We start from the raw sequence: 26,438 nt of genomic DNA on the forward strand, positions 1-26,438 counted from the left end.
TAGGCTAATGCTCTTCCTAGGTCTCCTAAGGCAGATCAAGTCCCCTCTCTAGGAGCAGGCAAAGCACTGAACATCTCATTACCATATAAAGAGGCTTTACTTCTGTTGCCTATTCCAATCCAAAGCTTGCAATGGTTTTAGCAAAATCCTGCTGAAATCTAGCATTATTAGAAATCTTTCTCCAGCTCTTCCTCTTTTAACTTATACATATTTATATAAAGGGAGGGTGCTACAGTGTGAATGTGTTCCCCAGATTCATATGTTAAGACTTACTTGCCAAGGGGATTGTATTGAATGGCGGTATGTTTTTGGAACTGTAGGAATCAGAAGGGCATGGTTCTCATGAATAGGATTGCTGATCTTAAAATAGAGGTTGAAACAAGTGCTCTAGTATCTGTTGCCTCTTTTCCTTCCCTCAGAGAATGTTAATCTCCTCTGGAGGATGGATCTTTGGGTCAGAGACTGAGGTTTCTGCACACGGAACCTGCTCTAGGTTTGATGTTAGACTTTCTACTCCCCAAAACCATGAAAACATATTTTCCGTCATTTTGAAACAATTCAATCTCTGTTTGTTTCTCTAGAGTACCACAGGCAGAATAAGATGGATTTCTGACTTCAAACAGTCCTCAGTTGGTGGAAAAGGGATCACTGGGAGGAGTACACACCCTCCTTACTTTTGCCAGAGTAGAGCACATTTATGACTCATTGGGGCTGAAGATGGATCTTCTTCTGCATCTGGGGAAAAAACATCTTCTTCAGAGTTCTTTTCTGAGACTACTTTCTTTTCCCCTTTGCTTCCACAGCTATATTTGTCTTTGGGGAATCCCCATCAGATATTCCATGTGAAAAACCTATTCCAAGCCTTCTGAAAGAGTTCAGTTTAGCCATGAGGCAGTACTTAGCATCTTTTAAAAAGCCCTAAATCATATCACCTTTGTAGTGTTTCTCATCCTGGGGAATATCTGAGCTATACTTTTTGAAATCAGGCAGTGCCTAAAGTTTAACAAGTTTTCCAGGTGATTCTAAAAAGTGCAAGACTCTCACTGCCAACCTTCAGAATGAGCCAGAGGCCCCCAATGGAAGAGCTAGGGGAAGGACTGAAGGAGCTGAAAAGGATTATGACTCCATGAAAAGAACAATAGCAACTAACTAACAGGACCACCCAGAGCTCTGAGGGACTAAACCACCAAGGAAGAGTATACATGGAGGGAGCCAGGACTCTAGATACATTTGTAGCAGAGGATTCTGAGATCAATGTGAGGGAGGCTTGATGCCCCTGTGTTGGAGGATGCTAGAAGTATGAGGTAGCAGTGGATGAATGCGTAGAGGAACACCCTCAGAGAGGCAAAGGGGAGGAGGGAGAGGGAGGATAGGTTGGGAGGTTGTGGAGGGGTAACTGGGAAGAAGGATATCATTTGAAATGTAAATAAATAAAATGTTTAAGATAAATAATAAATAAATAGAGAATCAAGCTAAAACGTTTGTTATTCAGTTCAGAAGTCCTGTTTAAAACAACACAACTTAATAAAAAACTACCTAGAAAATCTCTGCTACCGTGTCTGAGGATATGTCATCACGAACTGTCAAAAATCACTATTTCTTTGGTTCACGTGAGCCTCCAAAAACTTTCATGACCCTTTCATTCAAACCTATAGCTCCCTCTGCCTATCTTGACCTCCTGTCTGTGTGTTATAGGGAATTCAGGACTTCTCTGCACCGTCTTACATTTATGCATGTGTCAGTCTTCCTGAGAAGCACACCTTGTTGCATTTCATTTGTGTCAATTGATAGACTCCTAGAAGTCACACAATCTACAAAATTTAATACAATCCTTCCTTGTAAAATGGGTGTACTCAGTTGAACAACTGAAAGAATTTGATTTGTTTTAGAGACTTGGTGACTGGAAGAGTCAAGTGTCAAAGGCATTCAGTAATTATTACTTTTCTGTAATTGCTTGAACATTAAATGGCTGGCCATTTGGTCCCAAACATTTGTGTGCCTTCAAAAAAGGCCTGAAAGGAAGGAGAGGGTCAATGGCAATGAGCCTTGAAATTCCACAACTGGGCCCTGTTTTTAGGTCATTCTCTGCTTCCTGACTGCAGACATAATGTAACACATATCATCATGACTTCTCTACCTGGATGGATGGTATCACTTTAAACTATAGTCCAAAACAACCACAGCTACAACACAAAGTTCTTCTCTGAACTTTCTTTACATCAGATGTTTGCCACAGTAAAAATAAAAGCAACTGCTATTCTTACACCTTGTGAGGCCTCAACCCTTAAGTCTAGAATCCTGTGTATAAAATGGTAGTTAGCATTTTCATACAAAAAAATTTGAAGCAACAACTTACTATATAAAACACTATATAAAAACAACTAGCACCAAAAATAATGTAGATATTTTATATAAAAAATGTCTGTTAAAGAAAGTGAATAACTGTATGATCATATGAATGAATCAAAATAATTCTTAAGTGTAGGTGATAGTGTAAAATCCTTTATGTTACAAAACAGAGTAACATGACTTAGAAATTTTCTCTGTGTATGTGTGTGCATTTGTGTGTGTGTGTGTGCGTGTGTGTGTGCATATGTGTGTGTGCGTGTGTGTGTGCGTGTGTGTGTGCGTGCGTGTGTGTGTGTATGCACGTGTGTGTATGTGTGTGTGCATGTGTGTGTGTGCATGTGTGTGTGTGCATGTGTGTATGCGTGTGTGTGTGTGTGTGTGTGTGTGTTTGAAAGTCAGAGAACATCTTTCTTCTTTCTTCAATTGGTTTTCTTCTCATTCCGTGCGAGTCCTTGGAACTGAACTCAGATTATCACTCTCTGAAACTGTAGCCTTTATTCATTGAAGCATTTCACAGTCTCCCAAAGTCTTTTAAGAGAATGAAAGCCAATAAATAAAACACAAACAGCAGAATAAATAAAATATAATCATCCCAATTAATATTAGGCACTAGGGGAAAATGTGGCTAGTTTCCTATAGTACGGACTTCCTTAATGAATAGAAAGTAATCTAGAATTTAAATGAATCTAGCATTTTAGTATAACATAAGGTTATACGAACATCAAAGAGCTATGGAACTACGAAGAGAAGGGTTTGAGTTTATTTATGGTGTTCTGTCTTCAATTGGACCTCATTTTCTTTTCTTAACCTTGCTGGCTCGGCTAACGTATTCTGACAGAATGACTGTTTTCAAAACATTATTGGTCAAAGTTCACAACAACGTACTTCCTACCTAATCCAATTGACAGGGGCATCTCAGCAATAATGGGTTCAAATTTTTTTGTTTGTTTGTGCTTCACTAAACAACGGTGTCACAGGTAAAGAAAGCCACTCCTCACTGGTTAACTGACTACAGCAAAATAAGATCTTTAGTCATTTTCACTTTAGTACACACTGCTGAATATGAGATTGCAGCAGAAACGGTACAGTTCCAAAAATGTTTATATCTGCTGAACACACCCTCAACACACATACAGACAGTAATGAATAAATAATCAGACACTAGGAAATGAAATCTTAGCTGTTAGGCAGCTGGCGCTGCTCTCCCTCTAATGGGTCTATTTTGAAGAAAAGAGGCAATTCTTATATGTAAACTCTGCACTCATGCGTGGAGGGCAGATAACAATGGCAAAATCCAGGAAACCCCATGTTAGGCTTCTCCACCTATTTAGGGTAAAGACGTAATTTCTCTCCCACCAGTTCCTGTAAAATAAAACAACCTGTCCGGGGAAGGTGGGAATTCTACTCCTAGACAGTGTGCTTTGCTTTTCTGGCCAGCACAGAGGAGCTTTGATGATTTACTGTGTATTACACATTTCCATTGCATAAAACAGCACTCCTAGCAAATGATGTGATTACCTAATTAAGTTATTAGACACAAAGGTGCTTATCATAGGATAATTACATCCCAGGGAAATAAAGAAAAATACCAGAGCCCCGCCAGAAACAGGAGTGCTTCCCATTAAAAGGGCTCCTTCATCACGGAAATTACATCCACGTGAGCAGGTAGAAGAGGCGGTAACTGTTTTCTCCGCGGAGAGAGTTGAGGCTGGAGGTCAGCATGAAAAATCCCTTGCTGTCCAGACTTGACTTAACTGAGACGATTTCATTAATTAGTGCCAGGATACCCACAGGCATGTGCACATCTCATTCTTAACACAGAAGCATGGAAAGATGTGAGCCACTGACAACCACAGGGATGAACACAGTTGCTGCCGCTCTCACGAGGTCCTAGTACCAATAAGGTTAGACAAGCAAACTCTACAGCGGTTTGACTGTTTAAGCAGTTGAACCCTTGGAAATGGCTACTAATTACTTAGCCATTACTATTAACACCACTAAAACACTCTAGTTGTGTAACCCGCTACGTAACAGTTTGTAAGTACGAATTCCAACACTACCACACTCTGTAGACACACATACACACGCAGTCGCTCTCAAACATACAAACACCGAACTGTGCTTGGAGAAGGTTGGATGGTTTTTCTTTTTAACACTTCCAATCCATGTGGTTTTATTGACAAAGAGAAATGCTGTGGAGACAACCGTAAAAATAAATACAATATATTGTGTAAAAAGATACTGAGGCAGGATAGAAAGAGAGAAAATATGTAATGCTGACGTGGTTGATAAGGTAACCCACTGCTTAATAATGCTTCCTATTCTTGCAGAAGATGCTAGTGAAGTTCCCAGACCCCACTTGTGGGTCTTTACAACTATCTGTAATCTAATTTCCAGGGGGAGATTACTGTGTCTACATCTTCTCTCTCTCTCTCTCTCTCTCTCTCTCTCTCTCTCTCTCTCTCTCTCTCTCTTTCTCTCTCCCTCCCTCCCTCCCTCCCACATGCCCCCCTCACTCTCACACACATACACAAAAAAATCCACAGGAATATTAAAAATAAAGAAATACAAGTATAATTAAGAGCAAAAGGGATAAAAACGTCCTTATTCTAAAACCCCTAAAATCTGTCTAGAAGTAAGAAACTTCAATATGAATGATAAAACTGAAATTGCTTACAAAGGCCTTGTCTTTTCAAAATCTTAAAGATGCTGAAAAGCAGCATATTATACCTATTTAGATAGATCTACTGCTGATCTGAGCTTCACTGCACTGTTGGAAAAATAGAAACATGATAGTCTGAAGCCATACTCACTATGCTTTCAAATGAGGATCATGTTTCCTTTTTTTTCATTGTTTTTTAAAGTAAGATACTTTATTATCTTTCTTAGAATTTTATATAACATCTTTTGACCATATACGCCCCACCCATAATTCTTTCCACAAATATCTTCACCATTCTCATTTCAGAACGAACCCAGTGTTGAGTTGCCTTCTTTATGTCTCTTCTTTATGCCATTTCCCCTTACTCTTCCTTCTTTCCTTCCTTCCTCCCTCCCTCCCTTTTCCCTTCCCTTTCATTCTTTCTTCTTCAACTCCCATTGAATCCACTTTGTGTTACCCTTCTGCTCTTGAAAGTGTGGCCTTCTCTGAAGAATCAGCATAGTCAACCAACCAGGATTCAAATCATTAAAGAAAGCTGACTCTTTCCCAGAAGCTGTCATGGAATTTTGTGCTCACCTCTCCACCTTAATCCTGGAATTCCATGCTTGAGCTTGTGCAAGTTTTGTGCATACTGTACATTTGTTTTCGCTTTATATGTATAAAAATCATACTGTCTCTGGTAATTGACTTTTCAAGGCCCTCTACTGTCCCAGCTTTTAAAGTTTTTCTGCCCTCTTTTCTGGGAACTGAGATCACATTTCCACTTGAAATTAATTATAGAAAATAGAATTATTCCATGAACAATTTCAAGTGATAAAAAATAGAAAAAGAAAAAGAATGAGAAGTATTCTAACCCATTTATTTATTTATTTATTTTTCATTTTTCACGGCTAACAGTTAAAAGGCTTGAAATTGATTCGTAGATTTCAAAAACATTTCCTTTTTGTGTTTTAACAGTTTAGCCATGAGCTTATTTTCACATTAACTAACACCTTTGACAATATAATATAATATAATATAATATAATATAATATAATATAATATAGGATACATTGTGATCATAATCATGCCCATGTCCGTTTTATCCCTCTCCTATATCTATTATCTCTCTTCTTGTCACCTAGTCCCCTTCTACCTTTATACTCTTTTGTTGTTCTAATAAAATTCTTGTGCGGGTAGGCACCTGTGCTGTATAACTTTAGCTCCAAAGAGTACGGCGGAACTAGCAGAGTGTTTCATGAATAGTGCCACTCTGCATCCTCTGGTTCTTATGATCTCTCTGTTCCTTTTCTCATAGCTGTTACTAGGTCTTGAAAGGAGTTATACTGGCTGTATTGGATGCTTTTGGGTGTCAAATTGACTAAAGTTACACAGATACAGAGACCTGCCCTCAAACGAGCTCAAAGAGTCTTATGGAAGAGTGAGGGTTAGAACTCATCAAGCTGTAGGGGTCAAGGACACTACAAGAAGACCTACAGAGCCAATTAACATGGGCCCTGGGGACTTACAGAGACTAAACCAACAACCAAAGAGCATACAGGGGCTGGACCTAGACCCCCCTACACATTTGTGGCAGATGTGTAGCTTGGTGTTCATGTGTGTCTTCTAACAATTTGAGCTGGGGCTGTTCTTGTCTCTGTTGCTTGCCATTGGATACCCTTCCTCTACCTGGGCTGCCTGGTATGGCCTCATCAGAAGAGGATATGCCTAGTCCTGCTGAAGACTACATGTCCCAGTCTGGAGTGGTACCCCAAAGGGGACTTGCCTTTCTCTGAAAAGAAGGGGAGGGGTAATGTCGGGATGGATTTGTAAAGACAGGAATGGGAGGAGAGGATGGAGGGAGCCTTCAATCGGGATGTAAAAATGAATAAAATAAATAAATAATTGGAAAAAGAAAGAACTCTCTCCTGTTCCAACCCTTTGTAGCACAGGAGAAAGGTGTAAAGAATAATTTATATATACAAAATGATAATATTTCTTTCCTACCCAAGACTGCACAATTTCATACCCAATTCTCTATGCAATTTCATGACATACACACATATATCACAACTATTAATTCACAAAACCATTCATAGAAATGTTCAATTTGAATAAAACTGTCTTCAGGAAAGCCAAACTTCTGTGCAACGAGTGTACACCAACAGAAATAACAATCAATTAAAGTAAAATCATCCATGATTTTATTTCAAATAGGCATTTTTCATAGACAATTCAAGCCTTTGGGGTTTGTGATATTGATTATTATAATCCCCAAGGGGCTATCCAGTGTCATGCGAAGTTGTTTTCACAGGTGACAAACTGAGAATAGCGAAATGAACCTCTATTGTTCCCAAAGACCTTCCAACACCAGTTAGAAAATTAGTGGACACACTACCCAGAAAATGTATACCTCAATGGTTCATTGTTTGAATGTTCATTTCTATAGACATTTAGAAGTGAACTTTTCAAATTGATACAGTAGGTAACCTGGACAAAAAGAATAGAGTGAAAACTTGACAGGTAATTATTACATTCATAGATCTGAACAGGATTGCAGAAGGTGGTAGAAGATTTGGGAAACAGCTCAGCAACAAAGACTGAATACTGGACTCACAACAATCAATTATGGTCTAATATTTTGTTTATTGTACGACTTAGAATTACTCGGCATCAATAGGTACTTTTCTGTTATAGGTGAAATGTCTGTGGAGACCAGTTTAAAATACAGATAAAATGGGAACACTTCACAGTGATGAGATCTCAGGGAAATAAGAAGCTTTATAGGTTGATGAAATTTTAAGAAAAATCTTTATTTCTGGAAAGCATGCTGTAAAATCTATCAGGATTCTTAAGCTTATTTATCCTTTACTAATTCTGCATTTTTTAAGAAAAATTCAATTAATATATATGAAAGCTCAAAATATTTAGATACTAAAGATAAAGTTTTCTATGTGGCTATTTATTATCAGAAGCCTAGTATAGCTACTGATCACATAGTGTAATTAAAATATTTCATGAGTAATACAGTATTTTTTGTAAGGATAGAGAATGAATGCATTGATTTATATGTGGATATACACCCCCATACATAAAGAAAGTACTGGAATTTACACACACACACACATACACACACACACACACACTATATATATATATATATATATATATATATATATATATATATATACATATATATATGATAAATATTAACTCTAGAAAGAAGTATAGAAATTATTTTGTGTTCCTCTTCATGCATATATTTTATTATGAGTCCAACTTCCTTATTCTCTATACACTAAAGGTTTTCTAAAGTGAAAATATTAATCAAGATGTTTGTAATGCTGTTATAATGTGAGGATATATTATTTTTAATTTTAGATGAAAGTTTAAAAATGGCATAATCTCATTCATGCATATTACTATACCTTTTGAATCTTGCTTTGTTTGTTCTGTTTGACGATTTTACTTCCTGTTCTGTGTGCTTTGTTTTTTCTCTGCAATTCATTCCTCTATTGCTAGTAATTCTCCTTGCACCTATCTGATCTTCCAGTGTGGATGTATTTTCTAGTTAATTCTGGCTGATCCATATTGTTTACTGTTCCTCACCATTTTTCTTAGTGTTGTTCCTCTGCTTATTTCTACATACCAATGATATACTGCATATTGTCTGAAGCCAGACCTATACAGTATGTCCACATGAATGCCACTCATTATCTAATAATTTATGTTTGGACACTAGGCTAAGCAATATAACCAGAGCCCAGACTTTCTCTATGGCTCTCAATTTTAGCCTTGATCTCATAATTCCAGAGCTGAGGCTAAAATTGGCCTCCTTCTATCTCTCTCTCAGATTTCCTAAGTTTTACAAAATAGCTAGCCCCACTGATTCTACCTTTTAAAGATTACAGGAATCTGGCAACTCTTCTCTCTTCTTAAACACAACGTTCCAAATCTGTTGATACCACCATTCTCCTTAGCCTGACAAGCACCTACTGTCTCTATGATTTTCTTCTGTGTACTGTTACTATCTGTATTCTTCTAATAAATATTGTCCAGGAGAGCTTGTTTCTCATATAAATCTGAGTAACTCACTGCACAGATGAATCCAGCACCTACCCATGGTAGGGAGGAGAAATTAACGTCAAACTTCACGGTGCATTTTTCAGCAACTCCCCCAACATGCTTTCCCATTCTGAGCCCACCATCTCATACTCAAATGCAAAAACTCACACATTTCCGTCTACATACATCCCTGTCTCTGGTAACTGGCAATTTTGCCTTGGTTTGCTTAATTTCTGTTTTCAATTATGTCCATTTTGGAGATGATTTCTAGTTACTTTGTATGGCCTATTAAGATTTTACCTTCACAAATGCATCTATCACCTTCCACAAAACTCAATTTCAAATGAATCCAAGACCTCAACATAAAACCAGATACACTGAACCTGATAGAAGAGAAAATGTGAAATAGTCTTGAACTCATTGGCACAGGAGGCAACTTCCTGAACAGAACACCAGTATCACATGCACTAAGATCGAGAACTAATAAATGGGACTTCATGAAAATGAAAATCTTCTGTAAGGCAAACACTGCCAATAGGATAAAACAGCAGCCCGCAAAATGAGAAAAAATTTCATCAACTTCACATATGACAGTGGGCTAATACCCAAAATATTTAAAGAACTCAAAAAATTTAGCCACAAACAAACGAAATAATCCAATTAAAATGGGCACAGAGTTAAACAGAGAATTCTCAACAACAGACAAACAAACAAAAAAAGAAACAAAAACAAACAAACAAAAAACCCCTCAAATGCCTGTGAAATACTTAAAGAAATGTTCAAGGTCTTAGCCATCAGGAAATGCAAATCCAAATGCCTCTGAGGTTATAACTCATAACTGTCAGAATTGTTAGGAACAAAAACACAAGTGACAGCTGATGCTTGTGAGGATCTTAAGCAAGAGTCACACTCTTCCTTTGCTGATGGCAGTTCAGATTTGTACAGTCAATTTGGAAATCATTATAGCAGTTTCTCAAAAACTCTGAGACCTAGTTCTACCACTCCTGGGCATGTACTCAAAGGATGATCAATCCTACCACAAGGACACTTGCTCAACTAGGTGCATAAGCTTTATTTATCTTAGCCAATAACTGGAACCAAGTCAGATGTCTCTGAACTATGGAATGGATGGAAAAATATGGTATACTTACACAAGGAAGTATTACTCAGCTGTCAACAAAAATCATGAAAATTTCAGGCAAAGGGAGGCACATAGAAAAAAATCATCCTGAGCAACGTAAACCAGACCAAGAAAGAAAACATGATATATCACTTATAAGTGGCTATTGGCTCTAAAGTGAAAGATAACTTTGCTATAATCCACAGACCCAAAGAGGCTGAGTCACAAGGAGGGCTCAAGGAGCAGAGAGTGCAAATGAATCCTTCTGGCAGGTAGAGTTGAGAAGAGGAGAAAATAGTTATTGGAAACTAGTTATTGGATAGAGTACTGGGGGGAGTGGAATTGGGAAAATTTGGATAGCATTTGGAGGACAAGATAGAAACTTAATGTAATGGCAATAGGAATTTTAATCCAGCAACATGACTTCTCTGGCAAGTGATCATACGCAAAGACCTTCAAGGTCTATGTGATCAATCTGGAATGTAAACACCATTAATCCCTCTGACTGGATTTGTTCTTAGCTATTCTGACAGGTATAAAATGAAATCTGTTCACCCTTAGTTCATAACCTTAAATGTCCTGGCTCTAATACAGTCATGCCCTTACTACACACCTTTAATCCTAAATAATGAAGGTAAACTTAGTTTGTAGAAGGAGATAGCCATGCTTGAAAGTGTTGTCTAATTGAGGAGCAGAAAAAAGTGACAATTCAGAGAAAAATAAGAGAGGTAATTTAAGACAGCAACAGACAGAGAGGGGCAATTTTACTGGGACAGTTTTTCAGAGACAAGTTACAAGTGAAAACAGAGAAAGAGAAGGATCCAGAAGGTTAGAACAGATTGCCGATGATAGTTTGTGGCCAAGCAGAGCAGTCCAGTTAGAAAACAAGAGAAGTCAGTTTGAATCAGTCAGCTTGGAAGATTGGTTTGTTTGTAGGCTAAAAGCTTCCAAGTCTAGCTCTAGGAATAGTTAGAACAGAGAAGGACATGCTCTGTCCTCAGCACAAGCCAAATATTCGCATGGCTTGCAGTACAGCTCTCATTTACCTCTCCATCTAAGGAAATAACAGTGGCCTTTACACAATGAAAACTCCCACGAGTCTACAAAGATGACCCTAGCTAACATTCCTTCTCATTGGGAGTACAGAGCATGAGCCAGAATTTTCTTGGACCAGGTAAGGCTTCTAGTAAAGGGATCAGGACACCAACCCAGCCACAAAACGTTAGACCAACAATTCATTGTGCCTACTAACTGTGTGGCACAGAACTTATTTAGGAGTGGCCAACCAGTGACTGGTATAGCTTGAGACCCACAAGATGGAACCAATATCTGACACCTCTGAAGGGACAGGTAGCAGAAGCTAAAGAGCCCAGAGACCTAGAATAAAACCAACCAAGACCAGCCCCAAAAGGTCAATTAAATGATTATTAATGATACACTGCTGTATCATTAATAATAGACGAGAACCTAGCAGAATCATCATCCAGCAACTGATGGAAAAAGATGTACAGACCCACAGTCAAGCATCAAGTGGATCTTTGAGAATCCAGTGTAAGAGGGGGAAGAAGGATTGTAGGTGCCAAAGAGGACAACCAGAGCTCACAGGGGCCTCACAACGACTGAACTGACAACCAGGGAGCCTTTATGGGTCTGACCTAGGTTTTCTGCAGCTATGTTATGGTTGTATAGCTTGGTATTCTTGTGGAACTCCTAACAGTTGGAGCTGGCAATATCTCTGAGTCTTCTGCCTGCTTTGGCATCCCATTCTTCTCTACAGGATTGCCTCCTCAAGCCTTAATATGAGGGGATGTGCCTAGTCTTACTACTAATTTGATGTGCCATGTTTGATTGATACCCCTGGGTGGCCTGCTGTTTTCTGAAAGTGAAGAAGGAATAGATCTGAGTGAGAGGGGAAATAAATGGGGTTCTTGGAGGGGAGATGGAGGGGAAAACAGCAAATGAATGTAAAAAATGAGAAGATAATAGATTAAAATGACTTTTTCTCAAAGGTGTCACTTAATCATTTAATAGGCAGTCTTATGTTAGCATTAGCTTTTCTAAGCTCATAAGAAATAAATTTTAATATCAGAGAGATTGTATGAAACAGTAATAATATACAATCATTAATAAAATAAATTCATAGAGATACATAATTAAATAAATTACATCAAAAGAAAAAAGTACATTTGTCTTAAGCATATCACTCTGTAATAGCCTCCTTATTTGAAGAATTAAGTCTCTGATTGATACTTGAATCTTTATATTTCCGAGGCTGAAAAACTAGATAGAGACGTTTCTGTATAACTCTACAGACAATTGTTTCCTTTAGGAAGTACAAGCGAATAGAAGAAATTAAAGGAATTTAAACCATTGAAATTGTCAAATACTATAATCAGTGGGGTTTGTGTTTATACTGATCATGTAGGTTAAAGGAAGTACTCAAGACCAGTAAGATATAAGAGTTTTAAAGTTTAAAACTACATTTTTTCCAAAGCCATTACATGGTAATTAGCAAAATAAGTGAGGAAATACTAATGCTAAATTTAGGTTATTTTGCAGTAAAAAGAAGAGAACACTTGAAACGTAAATACATAAAATATCCAACAAAATAAAAGCAAAAAAATGAAGGAATCTTGGAACAAAAAAAAGAAGCCCATAAAAATAAATCACTCACACCCATGAACTAAGTAGTGACATGCAGCTTCTGAGTTCTCTTTTCTTTAAATGGAAATATTAATCGATATTTATGCCAAATGTTTTAATCTATGCATTTTATAGAGCTTACATAAGAGAATATATTTATTTATATTTTTAGTCTGAGGTGTCCAGCTTATACATTAGACACATTTACAACAAACATGGTCATGCACATACACTTATATCTTTCTATAAGACCCAAGTGTCAGGATATCCTCAGTGTCCTTTTATTTTACTCAGTATGGCCACTCTCGAGCCTCCTTGACTGGCTTTTTTCTCTTGTCATCAAATAGTCTTAAATGTCTTTGTTTTCGAAAGTGATGTATGAACTCATTTGGTAACTGTCACACACTAATGTCACCCACCCTATGATTCTTTTGAGGACACAACAAATGACTGGCACATAGTAGGTACTTGGCAGTACATGGAGGATGAATAAATGCACCCCATAAACGCACCTTAGAGAGAAATAATGCCTATATATCGATAGAGTGGTTATAACTACTTGCAATTAAAATTACAAATACTTTAATATGCTTTAATGTTGAGCACAGGGATCCAGGTATGATGGATTATGTTTGTAATCCTGGGACTCAGGAGGTTTACAGAGGTTGAGCACTATGAAGTAAAAGCTATTCTTGTCTATACTGAAAGATACTATCATAAACAAGCAAACAAGAAAAAAATATATGAGAAAGAAATGAAGAAACAGAGGAAAGGGAAGGAGAGAAGGAAAGAGAGAGCACTAATTTTGCACTTAAAGCAGAAGTCCATTGGAAAGACTCAACTACTGTTCTTCCCAAACCCACTCTATAGCCCCAATAGTTGTTTCATCAACAGTTATTTCCTTCCATCATTCTGAAAACTAAGTTAATTCTGTAACTATCTGCCATTTCTCTATCATTTTCCATTATTTAAAAAAATGTATCCACTTATAAATCAAAGTCCCCATATCACATTGTCAAAATTGGTCACAAGCATTTGCTATGACATGACATAACATAAAAATAAATTTATTTTTTCCTTCAGGAATGTAGTAAGTCATATTTCGTTCTTGCCTTGCTTTCTTAAACAATTTAGTGTTTTATTGTGTAGTCATTTTTTCTTTTTCATCCAACATTGGTCATGAGTTAGCTTTGAGGACAAATGGCACTTACTAAAGATAAAAAATGAAACAGAATAGTGGTCCAATCACTACAGCTTACCTATTTCTCAAGATCCTTCTCTTTTATAAGAGGATTATTCCTTTCATTTATAATTTCTATGATATTGGGTTACTGCAATGTCAAACTGAACTCTATCCTAAATTCTTAATTTTACTAATATTCATCCCTTTATAAGTATCAGTTCCTGAAATCAAAGAAATACAATTTTGAATAATCATTTTCTTATCTTGTCTTGCAAAATGACTGGGCTTCTCAAAGAATGCTTTATCCGAATCAATCAAAATGTGATGCAAATATGCATTTCAAATTTCATTCAGGTATTTGAATATGTTAAGATGCATTTAAAAAGTGTATTAATGTCTCAAAATGTAGCACTTTTGAAAATAAAGGAGATGAGGTACCTAGTTGTTTGGGTAATTGAAGCAATGGCAGCCTTATCATTGTCGAGGGCCAGGCAAGATGAGTCCTGGGGTTCTGCCTCTCCTAGGGATACCCTTCTTGGTTGTGCTAACCAGTGGGCCATATTCAGTAAATTCTAAAGCTGATTTGCTATTCATCTTCATGCTATAGGGGGTTTTCTCTGCTTGTTGCTTTCACATCTGTCTTCATCAAAAGAAGTGTATGAAAACTCTAAAGGGGACTTCCAGCCCCTAACTGGGCAGTATCACCCGCACTCACAATAGTAGTGCTTGATCTGTTTCAGGCATTGCTCTTGGAGCATATTAATGATTCGATCATGGCCCTTGGAAAGAATTTAGAAATGCACATTATTAGCAGTGGTCAACACCCTTAGAAAGAATTTGGAGAAGCAGATTGTTAGTAGGGTCAAGACAGTTTTGTTAGTGGCTGTATTGTAGAAAATCTTAGAGAACAATTTGAAGTTCAGAAAAAACAAACTTTTTTTATTAGATTTTTTTTTACATTTTAAATGTTATCCCCTTTCCCTGTTTCCGATCCATAAACCCCCTATCCCATGCCACTTACCCCCTCTTCTATGAGGGTGTTCCCCACCCATTCACCTATCCCTTCATATTTAAACTAGGTAATTTTTTAAAGGTCAGGGAACAGAAACAATGGCAGCCTAATGGCAGTGAACGAAATAACTCTTTACTGAAGGTGAACTGGTGATCAAGGTGATGATTAATTTCTTGTACCCATTTTTGCCCCCAGCTTTCTGTTATGACTTAATAAAAATTACTGATGATTACTGTGCAATCTGAGGATTTAAAGCAGGAATGACTGATTGATTGATTTTTATATAAGAGTTTAGATTTCTGATTCTTTTAAGATTTTATAAGATTATTTTTTAAGATCAATACTAAAATAATCTATTCATTCTTTGTAACCACAAATTGTCACCTGCAAGTAAGGAAGAACTGGCTGAGAAAATTACTTTGTTTGTTTACATTTTATCAATCTACAAAAGTTTGTTAGTTATGAATGTATGTGGGTTCTTGGGAATATGTTTTTGTTGTTTGCTTTTGTTCTCTTAACCTGTAGTATATGTTTATCCACATGAGGGTATTCAGGACATGCTTTTCTACACATTCACATCATGATACATCATTTAATGAAATATAAAATGTACCCACACTGTGGTTTTTGAACTCCTTAAAAGATTTTGCTAGAATATATAAATTATGGGAGAAAATATATAAACTATTGAAGCCTTCTTGTTGGAGTTTGCTTCATACAGCAAATGTGTATATGTAAATATTTATTATGTATAAAGTTGGTTGGAGCTTTGCTCTATCCACTCAAAGTATGGCTGTGTGTGAGTGTATGTGTGTGTATGTATGTATGTATGTATTTATGTATGCATGTGTATGTATGAAGTTGTTGGAACTTATCATGCTTCATCTACCTTGTATGTGTGTGCATGTGGGTGTTTGTGAATTCTTCTGTACCCCTTTCTTTTTTCATTCTTGACAGCCGTCAAGGAGTACAGAGTTTACAGAGTTTCTTGCCAGTCGGTGGGGTGTGCAGGCCCCACCGAATCAAGCTTTATTCCCTCAGAGAAAATTTTGAATGTTTGTAACAGCTTTGAAAACTTTCACATAGTCTGCTCAGATTCGATTTTTTTTTTTTAAAAAAAAGGCTGTATAAGAATTGACAAGGAAGAGCAAAATAAATGCTTCAAAACAAGAAAGTATAAGAACAATGCTGTGACCTTGATAACTCCTTTAGAGCAGTTTATGAGTTCATTTGTACCTTCCTAATTTATCCTTCATTTCATGTAGTTCCACAACCAAAAATGCCCCACTTTCTCCCTCAGTGCATGCATTTATTTCTACAGCAAAATCAAATCTAAAACAATGGAATACACGCGTTGTCTTCCATATAAGTAAACATGCCAGGATGAATGGAGGTCAGGAAGAGGTAAACACAAGAAGAATAACCAATGAGGTCTCATCACTGAGCACTTTCTAATGGAAGTCATCGAAGTAGCTGAATAGAGGGTAATGTAATTCTTCTGAAAAAGGAGGCGGAAATCCTGCACTCTCTTTGAAGGCATGGAAATGGAGCCTCAGAATGTGCAAAGAAGAAAAGTTCAGCACAACGGTAAGAGAGTTTTACTTTAAATCTAAATTAGCAAGAAACTATGCCAAGGATGGCTGCAAGTCCTCCGTAAGTGAATGACATTCCCTTTGATTAAACGAAGTGGCATATGCATTTTTGCAATCATTTTTTAATAGTATATTACATTAACATCTGCAATGTAAATCTACAAAGGATTAAAATTCAGAAATAAAACAAACCATTTCATGAGGCATGGGAGTTCATAAAATATTCATGGGAAGTTATTTAGGTGACATACTAATGGGAAGTGTTTCAAAGTTTCTAAGTTCACAGTTCTATTGACTGTGGAATATTACTATACTTTAACATTTTCCAAAGAGATCACATGTTGTTATGTTTTTACTTCTGGTAAAACTTTGGTGAAAACCCACGTTGCTTATAACAGCAATTGAGAGGGTGACAAAGATTGCCCTGACTCAAAGCGAAGTTCCTAAGTGTTCTCTCACAAGTAAAGAGGGAGAATTGTGGGATTTACGTTAAAGAATGTTTTGTTACACATGAAAAACGGAAGTCCTATTTTCTTTCAATCATCAAAACTGGTTTTCCAGAAAGACTCTGGCCTATTCTAACATCTTTTATCTTATGTAAATTAGAAGCTGATAAACACAAAAACCATTAGTCTTCACTTATGTTCTACAATTGAATCAATGCAATTGATTGTAAAGTTGAGAAGAATGTCACATTTCAGGAAAGCATAATGGCTTTTAAGTCTGATTTATTACTGTAAACAAACACACCAGTGAGACAAAAATTCCCAGAGGAAGCGAAAAGGCAAAACATGCCATGCTAAAAATTCTGAGTGACCTGGAACTTCACCTTTCTTTAACCTGGATCCTGACCTGTGGAGATAAGTAAGGTATACAGAAGAGAATATAATGCATTTCACATGTTTGATTTACACCAAGTCACCATTCCTCCATAAATCTTCACACACAGAAAGCCATGCCTGTGCTAGAACATATTCACTAACTTGGGTAAAGCAAGCTGAAGTTTCACATGAGTCTGAAGAGAAATGTTTTGGCATCCTGTTCAAAGGAACTCAGTTAATCTCTCTTTCTGCTCCCCCATGGAGAAAGCTGGAGCTCTGCACTTACCTCACAGTGGTGAGAGCCACGTGGTCACATGCTATAAAGTCATCACTTTCCAAGGTCGTCAGATATATGGAGCAAAGGCCAAGAAGCAGCTTTGCTGAAGTTTTCAACCTGGAAGTCAGTGGCAGCTAACCATTAATTTGGTTAGAAAGATAATTGGGCTCACTGTCTCATTTCTCAAAGAAAGTTCCCAGGAATTAAAACCCACTTTAATTAATGAAGAGAAACTCTGCCTACTTTGATTTATAGTTTGTATTTTTTAAGAGATTCTATAGAATTCCTTAAGCAGGTACTATTTCTGTGATTTGATTAAGGATCCAGAAATAACTTGTAGTAATGTTTTTTTTCCACTACCTTAAGCTCCAGCTTAGTTTTCTAGCTCCTCTCGTCCTCTGTGCCCCTAGCCTGCAGCTACCAAGAAATAAATGAAAGAATAAGCAAAACTTACTGAATTTTGCCATCCAATTATCTGAAAAACAGCTCTAAAGTCAAAAGCATCACTTCTACATATTCTAAATAATTTAGAACCAGAAATTAAAGAGAGAACATTGAAGAAATAATATGCCTTTAGAGCAAAACTATTTATCTAACATATTCATAAAGGCTATATTTATGTACGTGAATAGTTATGTAGAAAGATAGTCATGTACTTACATGTATTGTTTTCCTCCTTTAACTGGTTTTGATCAAGTTGTTTCGTTAATACTTACATTTATTGCTAAAATTTTCAATGTTTATTAGTAAAGGTTAATGCTTTAAAACACAAGCTGCTAAGGCACTCACAAATTTCTCTAGGATTTAAAGTATGGAGAAATGCAACTAAACCGCTGTGTCAAGTAACTGTCACTATATCCCTGCATTCTAACAGGAAGAAGGAGACATAGAGAAAAAGAGGGGGAGGGGGAGGAGGGAGAGGGGAGAGAGGAGAGAGGAGAGAGGAGAGAGGAGAGAGAGAGAGAGAGAGAGAGAGAGAGAGAGAGAGAGAGAGAGAGAGAGAGAGAGAAAGAGATTGATTCTATCCAGGCAACTGTTCAAGCCCTGGTATTTGTTACAGCCATGCACTGCTGCACTGCTGCGCCATACAGATTTTAACTGCACATTGAGTTTTCTTTCATTTCTGGCCAGCTCCCAAAGCCTAGTGGCAGGTGCAGCTTCGGGAATTCCACCTTTTAATAAAAAAGTATTGTAACATAACACAGAGACAATGGAGTTCTTTTCTGACATTCTTTGCTTTACTTGACATATTGCATTCCTAATCAGAATGTCTCAAAGCTCAAACAGAATAGTATATATGTTTTATCATTGAAAGAAAAAATGCTCGCTTGTGTTAGCTTTGCTTGGGCAATGAACCCCATGGCTGGGTGACAGGAGTTAAGAAAGCAACTGCCAGCAGCCCCACTTCCCACTCAGTCTGCTCAGGGTTCAAGGAGGAAAGTTCATTCAACTTTCTCCCAAAGGTGGGTTTTTGAACTCCTTTGGTGCTTCATAAAAGTGACACCTTAATTGCCTTATTACGTGGGTTATGTGGAAATTTCAGAAAGAGAAGATGGTTTCTGAGAGCAAGGAGGATTAGAGTGAATCAGGTAATTCAGTGATTCAAGAGAATGCAAATGGAGAATAGGAAAACTGTACACTAAAGGAATCAGACAGAACGGCAACTGGGTTAAATGCTGTTACTAGACGATCCAAGAATTTGGATTTAATGACCAGACCCTGATATATCAGTGCCAGAGTTCTCTGAACTATACACAGTGTGGTTTTATGGGGCTCTTGTCAGGCTTTAACTTGAAAAAGAAAATAAATGTTTCACAAAACATAAATGAGGTGGACCAGTTGTCTAAGGAATAGATTTGTTGTTCAGGCAAACTACACAAACATTCATATAGAAGATACAGTGCAGTCATAAAATTCAAAGACAGGAATTTTATTTCTAGTTAAAACTAATGTTTTTGGGAGGCCTGAGAAATGGTTCAATTACCAAGCAAGGATAGAAATCTGAGTTTAGATCTTTGAACTTCCGGTTCATTGAGTGATCTTGTTTCAACCTAAAGTTAGAGAACTATTTAGAAAGACACTTGACATGAATTTCTAGCCTCCAGACATACAAACGTGCAAACACACACACACACACACACACACACACACACACACACACACACACACACACTGAATATGAAGACTTGAATTACTTTACAGTAATATTTGGAAAAAGTTTCTCGTTGGGACTGGCCCAAGGGCACCACAAGTTATCCAGCAATGTCTGAATGAAAGATGTATTTTACATTGATTCAGAAACATCTCAGCTCAGATAATACCCCTCTGAAGCCATTCCATTTTCTTGTAACGAAACATTTTAAAACATTGCCCACAAGTACTGAATGGATAACATTCATAGTGCTGTGAAGCATTCTTGCCTCTATAGCTTCTGTGAGCCACAGGTCCACAGTGACACCCTATTTTTTCAAAGGATGAAAGAAAACTTAACCACAAGTTAAGGTACTCTTGTAATAGCCAATCCTTTAAGCATCTGCCCTGCAGCTGTTTATTATTTCATAATCCTCAGATAAAACTAGCACTGGTGAGGTGACAGAACACCTGCTGTACTCCCAGACTTTATTATTGTATAGTTCATTGATCCTTTCATCCCAGTAAAATAATTGGTTTTACATTTTTAGATGAAAAATGTGAAGACCAGAGAAGCAGTAAATAGCCATGGGTTACACAAATGGCAGGTGTAGAACCAAGATTTGAATCTGTCAGACACAAAAGCTTAGCGTTTGTACTGTAAGACATTTGCTTTAGGATAATACATGCATGGTTACTTTTCATTGCCTAATTTAATGATTGCCATACCTTCATACATAATTTAATCTCTTTACCTGTGTTGAAGTATTTTTTTTGTTTAATTGAGCTCAATTACTCTGAATTGAAGTCAATGTTAAATAAATCAGGGCTGCTTTGGGGACCGAATGAAAGAGAATATTCTGCCACATTGAACAACCCACTCTAACCCTTCTGGGCACTGTGTTTACAATGCTGATTGAGTCTCTGAAGATTTAAGATTCCAGTAACAAGCTGTGATACCCCATAAAGAATTATAAAGACATGTAGAAGAATTCTGTAGCTATTAGAAACTTCACATACACAAAGATAGAGTATTTTTGTACATTTTATACATAGTCTATAAAAATGTGAACGTTTTGTATAAGCCATTTGATAGCTGCTTCATTTTGCCACTTGTTTCTCACTGATATTGTTGTTATTTTATTTATCTATAAACATTCTTAAAAAATGAATGCAAAAACGCAATAGGAATAAACAAATCAAAGACTATGAAGAAATTTAGCTGATCAAAGAATGAAATATGTGTACGAAGAAGTAGTGGGGTGGGTTCTGTGTGTGTGACATCTGGTAAACCTTAAATCCAGAATACCCTCTCTTTGTTGAGGATTTAAATTTGGAACATAGTGTGATTTTAGCTACTTCTCTTAAACTTCTTGATCTGACAAACTAGGTTCCATGTCTTATGACAACAGCTTTTCTCAAGAGATTTCTGGTACTTTCTGATTCTGGTTGGACTGGAAATACCACAAAAACAACTTTCCTTATGGTATTTTGGCACTTCGACCATCAGGACCAGATGGTGCACAGAAGTGCAGAGGAAGCCTTGGATATGAATAAGGATACATTTTTAAAAAATCATTCAGTCTTCTCTAACTTCATTGAATATTAGATAAAGGTTCTTGCCAATTTGTACTCCGCTCTGAACACATCATCTATATCTAGCAGAGCATACCTTGATATCAGGAAATAAGTGGATAAAGACTTAGATTAATATACCCTATAGGTCTTATTTCTTATTACAAACAAGCATTTGCAAATTGTGGTTAATAGGAAAGAATATAGAAGGTAATAAATGCATTAAATTTGGCAATCAAGCATGAACTATAGGAAGAAATATTTTCCTCAATTCTTTTGACAATAACAAAGCAGCCATGCATAAGAATATAAATGCAATCACAAGTGTGCATCAAAGATGCAATCCGTACATAACATATAATTAATCCAGAAATGCCAAGAGAGAAATACAGCTTAGCCCTTTACTGCAATGCATCATTTGTACACAAAGCAAATTGAACTTTTGTTGGATGTTACTGTTTGTTTTCATTTGTTTGGGGATTGTGTTAATCAATGTTTTAAGGCTGTGAAGAGACACTGTGACCATGGCAACTGTTTAAAAGGAAAGTATTTAATTGGGGCTTGTTTCAGAGGTTATGTCCATTGTCAGCATGATGAACAACAAGACAGTAAGCAGGCAGACAGAATCCTGGAGAAGGAGCCAAGAGATCTACATCCAAATTAGGAGGTAGCAGGGAAAGAGGCACTGGGTCTGGTTTAGACCCTTGAAACTTCAAAGCCCACTCCCAGGGACACACTTCCTTCAAAAGGACAAACTTACTCCAACAAGGCTATATCTCTTAATGCTTTTAAATAGTGTGCCACTCCATATGGGTTCAGATACGTGAGCCTGTGGGAGCCATTCTTATTCAATTCACCACATGAATATTGCTCACTAATTTGACTCAGGGAATAAGGTTTCAAAAAGAATAAAATTCTTCAATGACTTCAATTCTCAGTGAATTTTTTTTTAATCAGTAGAGAACAGCTAAGGCTAATATTACCTTCTTCTTGCATCGTGAATGGAAAGATTAAAAGGAAACAAAGATAGTAGTGGTTGGGGAGCAAGACTTAATATCAGAGCAACAGAAAGGATGGGAAAATAAAATAAACAAAGAAAGATGAGGAGGAAGAGGAAGTGGGTGATCATGACAACAGATATTCTGAAGTAAGGTCTTCTAAATGTATTTCCTTGAAATTTTACATAAATTAGAAGACTTGCTGAAATTAAGCTTAGACATGTTTCTGTCAGTTTCTTCATATAGAAAATGTATGTTGACAGACTGCAACAGAATGCTTTTCCAAATGCTGCTTCGTACAGTGATCTTTGCACAGGAATTACTTTATATACAATAATTACATGGATTTAAGGATTAAAAAGATAACCAACTATGAAAGATTATAGACTGCTCTTCTATTTCATATTATATATCATATGTAGATATGTGTGATAGACTTTTAAAAAATTAGCAAACAAGAATTTATAATTTATATTTCACTCAGGAGATATACAAGTTGCTTTGATGAACCATGAGATAAAAACCACAGTTCAGGATTACTTTAGGGATGTAAAGCCATGTCATATGTTCTGACAAGAATACAAAGCTGTTAGAAATTCACTTATCCTGTTTATCAAGAAACTAATTCTACATTTCAAATTTGGATTATTGTGGTTCAAATGTCTTTATAATCAGTGTTTTTATTCTTGATAGTTTATACTTGATATTGGATCTTAACAATATTTTAATTGATCCCCACTGTCTCCAACAGAGAAGTGTCTTTAAAATACAGTAAATACATAGGTGAATACCAGTAGTAAACCACTGAACTGAGAATGGGACCCCTGTAGAAGAAATCAGAGAAAGAACTGGAAGAGCTTGAAGGGGCTCGAGACCCCATATGAACAACAATGCCAACCAACCAGAGCTTCCAGGGACTAAGCCACTACCCAAAGACTATACATGGACTGACCCTGGGCTCCAACCTCATAGGTAGCAATGAATATCCTAGTAAGAGCACCAGTGGAAGGGGAAGCCCTGGGTCCTGCTAAGTCTGAACCCCCAGTGAACTAGACTATGGGGGGAGGGCGGCAATGGGGGGAGGGTTGGGAGGGGAACACCCATAAAGAAGGGGAGGGGGAGATGTTAAGGGGGATGTTGGCAAGGAAATCAGGAAAGGGAATAACATTTGAAATGTAAATAAGAAATACCTAATTTAATAAAGATGGAAAAAAACCAACCAAACAAAAAGAATAATGAAAATAAATAAATGCAATGCTTTCCCTTATAAACTGACACTGTAATCTTTCCTATGACAAAGGACAGGGTCAATCAACAAAGAGCATCAAATATGAGTACAGACCTAAAGAGAAAATATGATTATAAAGATTTCCTTTTGTCTTTGTATCATATGAAACTGACCAAGCAAATATTCCCAAAGGCCTATCATACAAGAGCCTCTCCTGTCTGGTTTCTTGAAAGCGTAATATTTTAGAAGTCCTTAATCTTACATGATGAAAACCCCATCTCTATTCCCTTTTTATATAAACCTGTTTTAATATGAATACTTAGAAATGTGTGAAGCTGATTCAGATTAGCTCTAATAAAACTACTTGGCTGCTTTTAAACTAACAGTTTTAAAAGTGGAAATCTCAATCATGGATTCATAATTAAACAATTTTATTTCAAGGATAATTTCGTTTAATAAGGCAATTTTTTTAGTTGAAGGCTTCTGAAAGAATAAAAGCTAAAAGTAAAAGTTAATATACTTTGATACCCCTTTGCAAAGAAAAAACTTCCACTACTATATGAATATGACATGTATTTGATCACCTTACTAATAATCTCAAACCATCTACATGTGTCTTCTGCACACACATAATTTGACAAGACAAAGCTTTAGAGTAGCATCTGCTTAAAACTAAAATCTATAATAAACTGTTTCAAACATTTTAAATACACATTTGTATTGAAATCAAACCTAGATAAAAGTTATAGGGGCCTAATTTGTTTACCAGAATACATTACATCTACTCACTGAAAGCCAGGCATTAAACTCCCTAGTCAGTATGGTAATTAAATGGGGGGAGGATGGGGAGGGGAACACCCATATAGAAGGGGAGGGGGAGGGGTTAGGGGGATGTTGGCCCGGAAACCGGGAAAGGGAATAACAATCGAAATGTAAATAAGAAATACTCAAGTGAATAAAAAAAAAATGTCTCCCAAGTTAGTGGGATGAATCAGTCTGTAAGGACACAGGTCTTACAAGCCCGGCCATGAGAGTTTATTCTTCATAATCCACTAAAGGACAGAAAGAGGAAGCAACTGCACTAAGCTACCTTCTGACCTTGGCACCAGACAGTGAAACATAAACATAAACAAACAAATAATGCTTAAATTGATATTTAAATCTTAAACAAATAGCTTAAAACTAATGTCTCCAGAAATTTCCAAGTGTCATCTCCAGAGAAAAACAATTAACTCTACTATTTGGGAATCTTGGTATAAAAGGTTATTTTCTTCAGACATGAGTGTACAGAGAATTAATCATTGACTTCTGATAATCTCACTTGATGGTTTTCTTCTCTATTAAAATTTACAAATATGAAACTTTTGGATTCCTGGAGAGAGCAAGATGACAATAGTTCTTAACCCAGCGTTTTCTATGATCTTTATCTCATTGCTTTGATTTATAAGTTCATTAATACACAGTAATCATTTTTCATGATAATATCCCTCCACAGTCAATTCCTAAAAACAAAAAGTAGTTTCCTTTTTGAATAATAATGTCTCTTTAATGAGCAATCATGTGTCCTCTAGCCCTGTGATTAAGCGTATGTATTTTTAAAGTGTATTATTTTTACATACTTTAAAATTATAAATAGACTAAAGTCAATAGTAAATACACAACATGTAGTCAAATAGTCAACAGAAACTCAATAATGAATAGCAGGTCAAAGCCTGTGTTGCTCATAAGACCTTCAAAATACTTTGTGTCAAGACCTTTCTAACCCACTGATTTGTCTTTCAACGAATTTTCTTGAAAGCAATACTCTAAAACTATTGCTTATACAGTCTCACTGATTAAATATATTGTTTCGCACATATATGTCTTATAAGCAGGACTGTAATTAACTCTTGTTTAACAAACATTATATGCATATAATCACACACATACACACACACATACACATACAGAGTGTAAACTGTGTTACACATAGAAAAGCTTAAAAATAATTTATATAATCATGTACATTGAAAGTATTTGCTCCAGTTGCACAGTATTCAATCAAAAATGCCTGAGAAATAAGATTATTTTATTTGAATGGGATGAGATCTCTGGTAATTTGCAACATGCATCAACAAGGGTCGAGCCTTAAAGAAATTGTTTAGAATTTTAGTGAGAAGATTCTGACGGATAGTTTTATGGTTGGATTTCCAATACAAAAAAAAAAAAATGACCATGTCAGCTGAGCCACGAGCCTCATAAGCCATCACCAAAATAGTCCACAAGGCACTTAAACTGGAGGAAGTCACAGCACTTCTACAGTTAACCCTGTTGATTTAACCTAAATCTAGAATTTGACCGTAAAATACACATATTTGACAGCTGTGGTTATTTAAGCCACTCTGTGCCTTTGTTTTCTTTGTCTAATTCATGCATTTAAATGTTTTGTAAGCACAGTGATTATACCATAGCTGTTGGGTGACACCCCCTTTTTTCTTGCAGTAGGGCTGATAGTATAGGGGATAGGGAGGATTGTGCTTCTAAGAGGTGAGAAAGGGTCTCTAACTATTTCTCCATCTGTTCTTTTGAGATTTACACAAATTCCATGCAGATAAAGAGGAGCTGCTACACCTGACACAACTCCTAGGTCTCCACTAAAAACAAGCAGGCAAGGCCACCCGCTACTCTCCAATTCTTGTTACATCAAAGCAGCCTGGATTATGCATCCTCATTGGCTGACTGGGAGTCTTCCACAGCTAGAGTGTCTGCTCCATTCTAGCAAAAGAACAGCAGGTCCCAAACTACTGAACGATCACATAAAGGAT

The 26,438-nt window shown here is 36.7% G+C and overlaps 2 long non-coding RNA genes across 3 annotated transcripts in view; one reads left to right on the plus strand and one right to left on the minus strand.

Moving 5' to 3' along the window:
• Positions 1–2,298, plus strand: part of LOC102549466 (uncharacterized) — a 42,061-nt gene extending 39,763 nt beyond the window's left edge. Inside the window, exon 7 of the long non-coding RNA XR_010052781.1 lies at positions 582–2,298. This is a non-coding gene — a long non-coding RNA (uncharacterized LOC102549466). The remainder of the gene's footprint in view (positions 1–581) is intronic.
• The window catches only part of LOC102549614 (uncharacterized), a 39,287-nt gene extending 20,715 nt beyond the window's left edge, over positions 1–18,572 (minus strand). For both annotated transcript variants that reach the window (XR_010052784.1, XR_005506169.2), the window contains exons 1-2: positions 18,364–18,572; positions 17,713–17,820 (exon numbers count right to left, since the gene is read on the minus strand). This is a non-coding gene — a long non-coding RNA (uncharacterized LOC102549614). The remainder of the gene's footprint in view (positions 1–17,712; positions 17,821–18,363) is intronic.
• Between the last annotated feature and the right edge of the window lie 7,866 nt (positions 18,573–26,438).

The sequence above is a fragment of the Rattus norvegicus genome, chromosome 6 (assembly GCF_036323735.1).
Source record: "Rattus norvegicus strain BN/NHsdMcwi chromosome 6, GRCr8, whole genome shotgun sequence".
Lineage (NCBI taxonomy): Eukaryota > Metazoa > Chordata > Mammalia > Rodentia > Muridae > Rattus > Rattus norvegicus.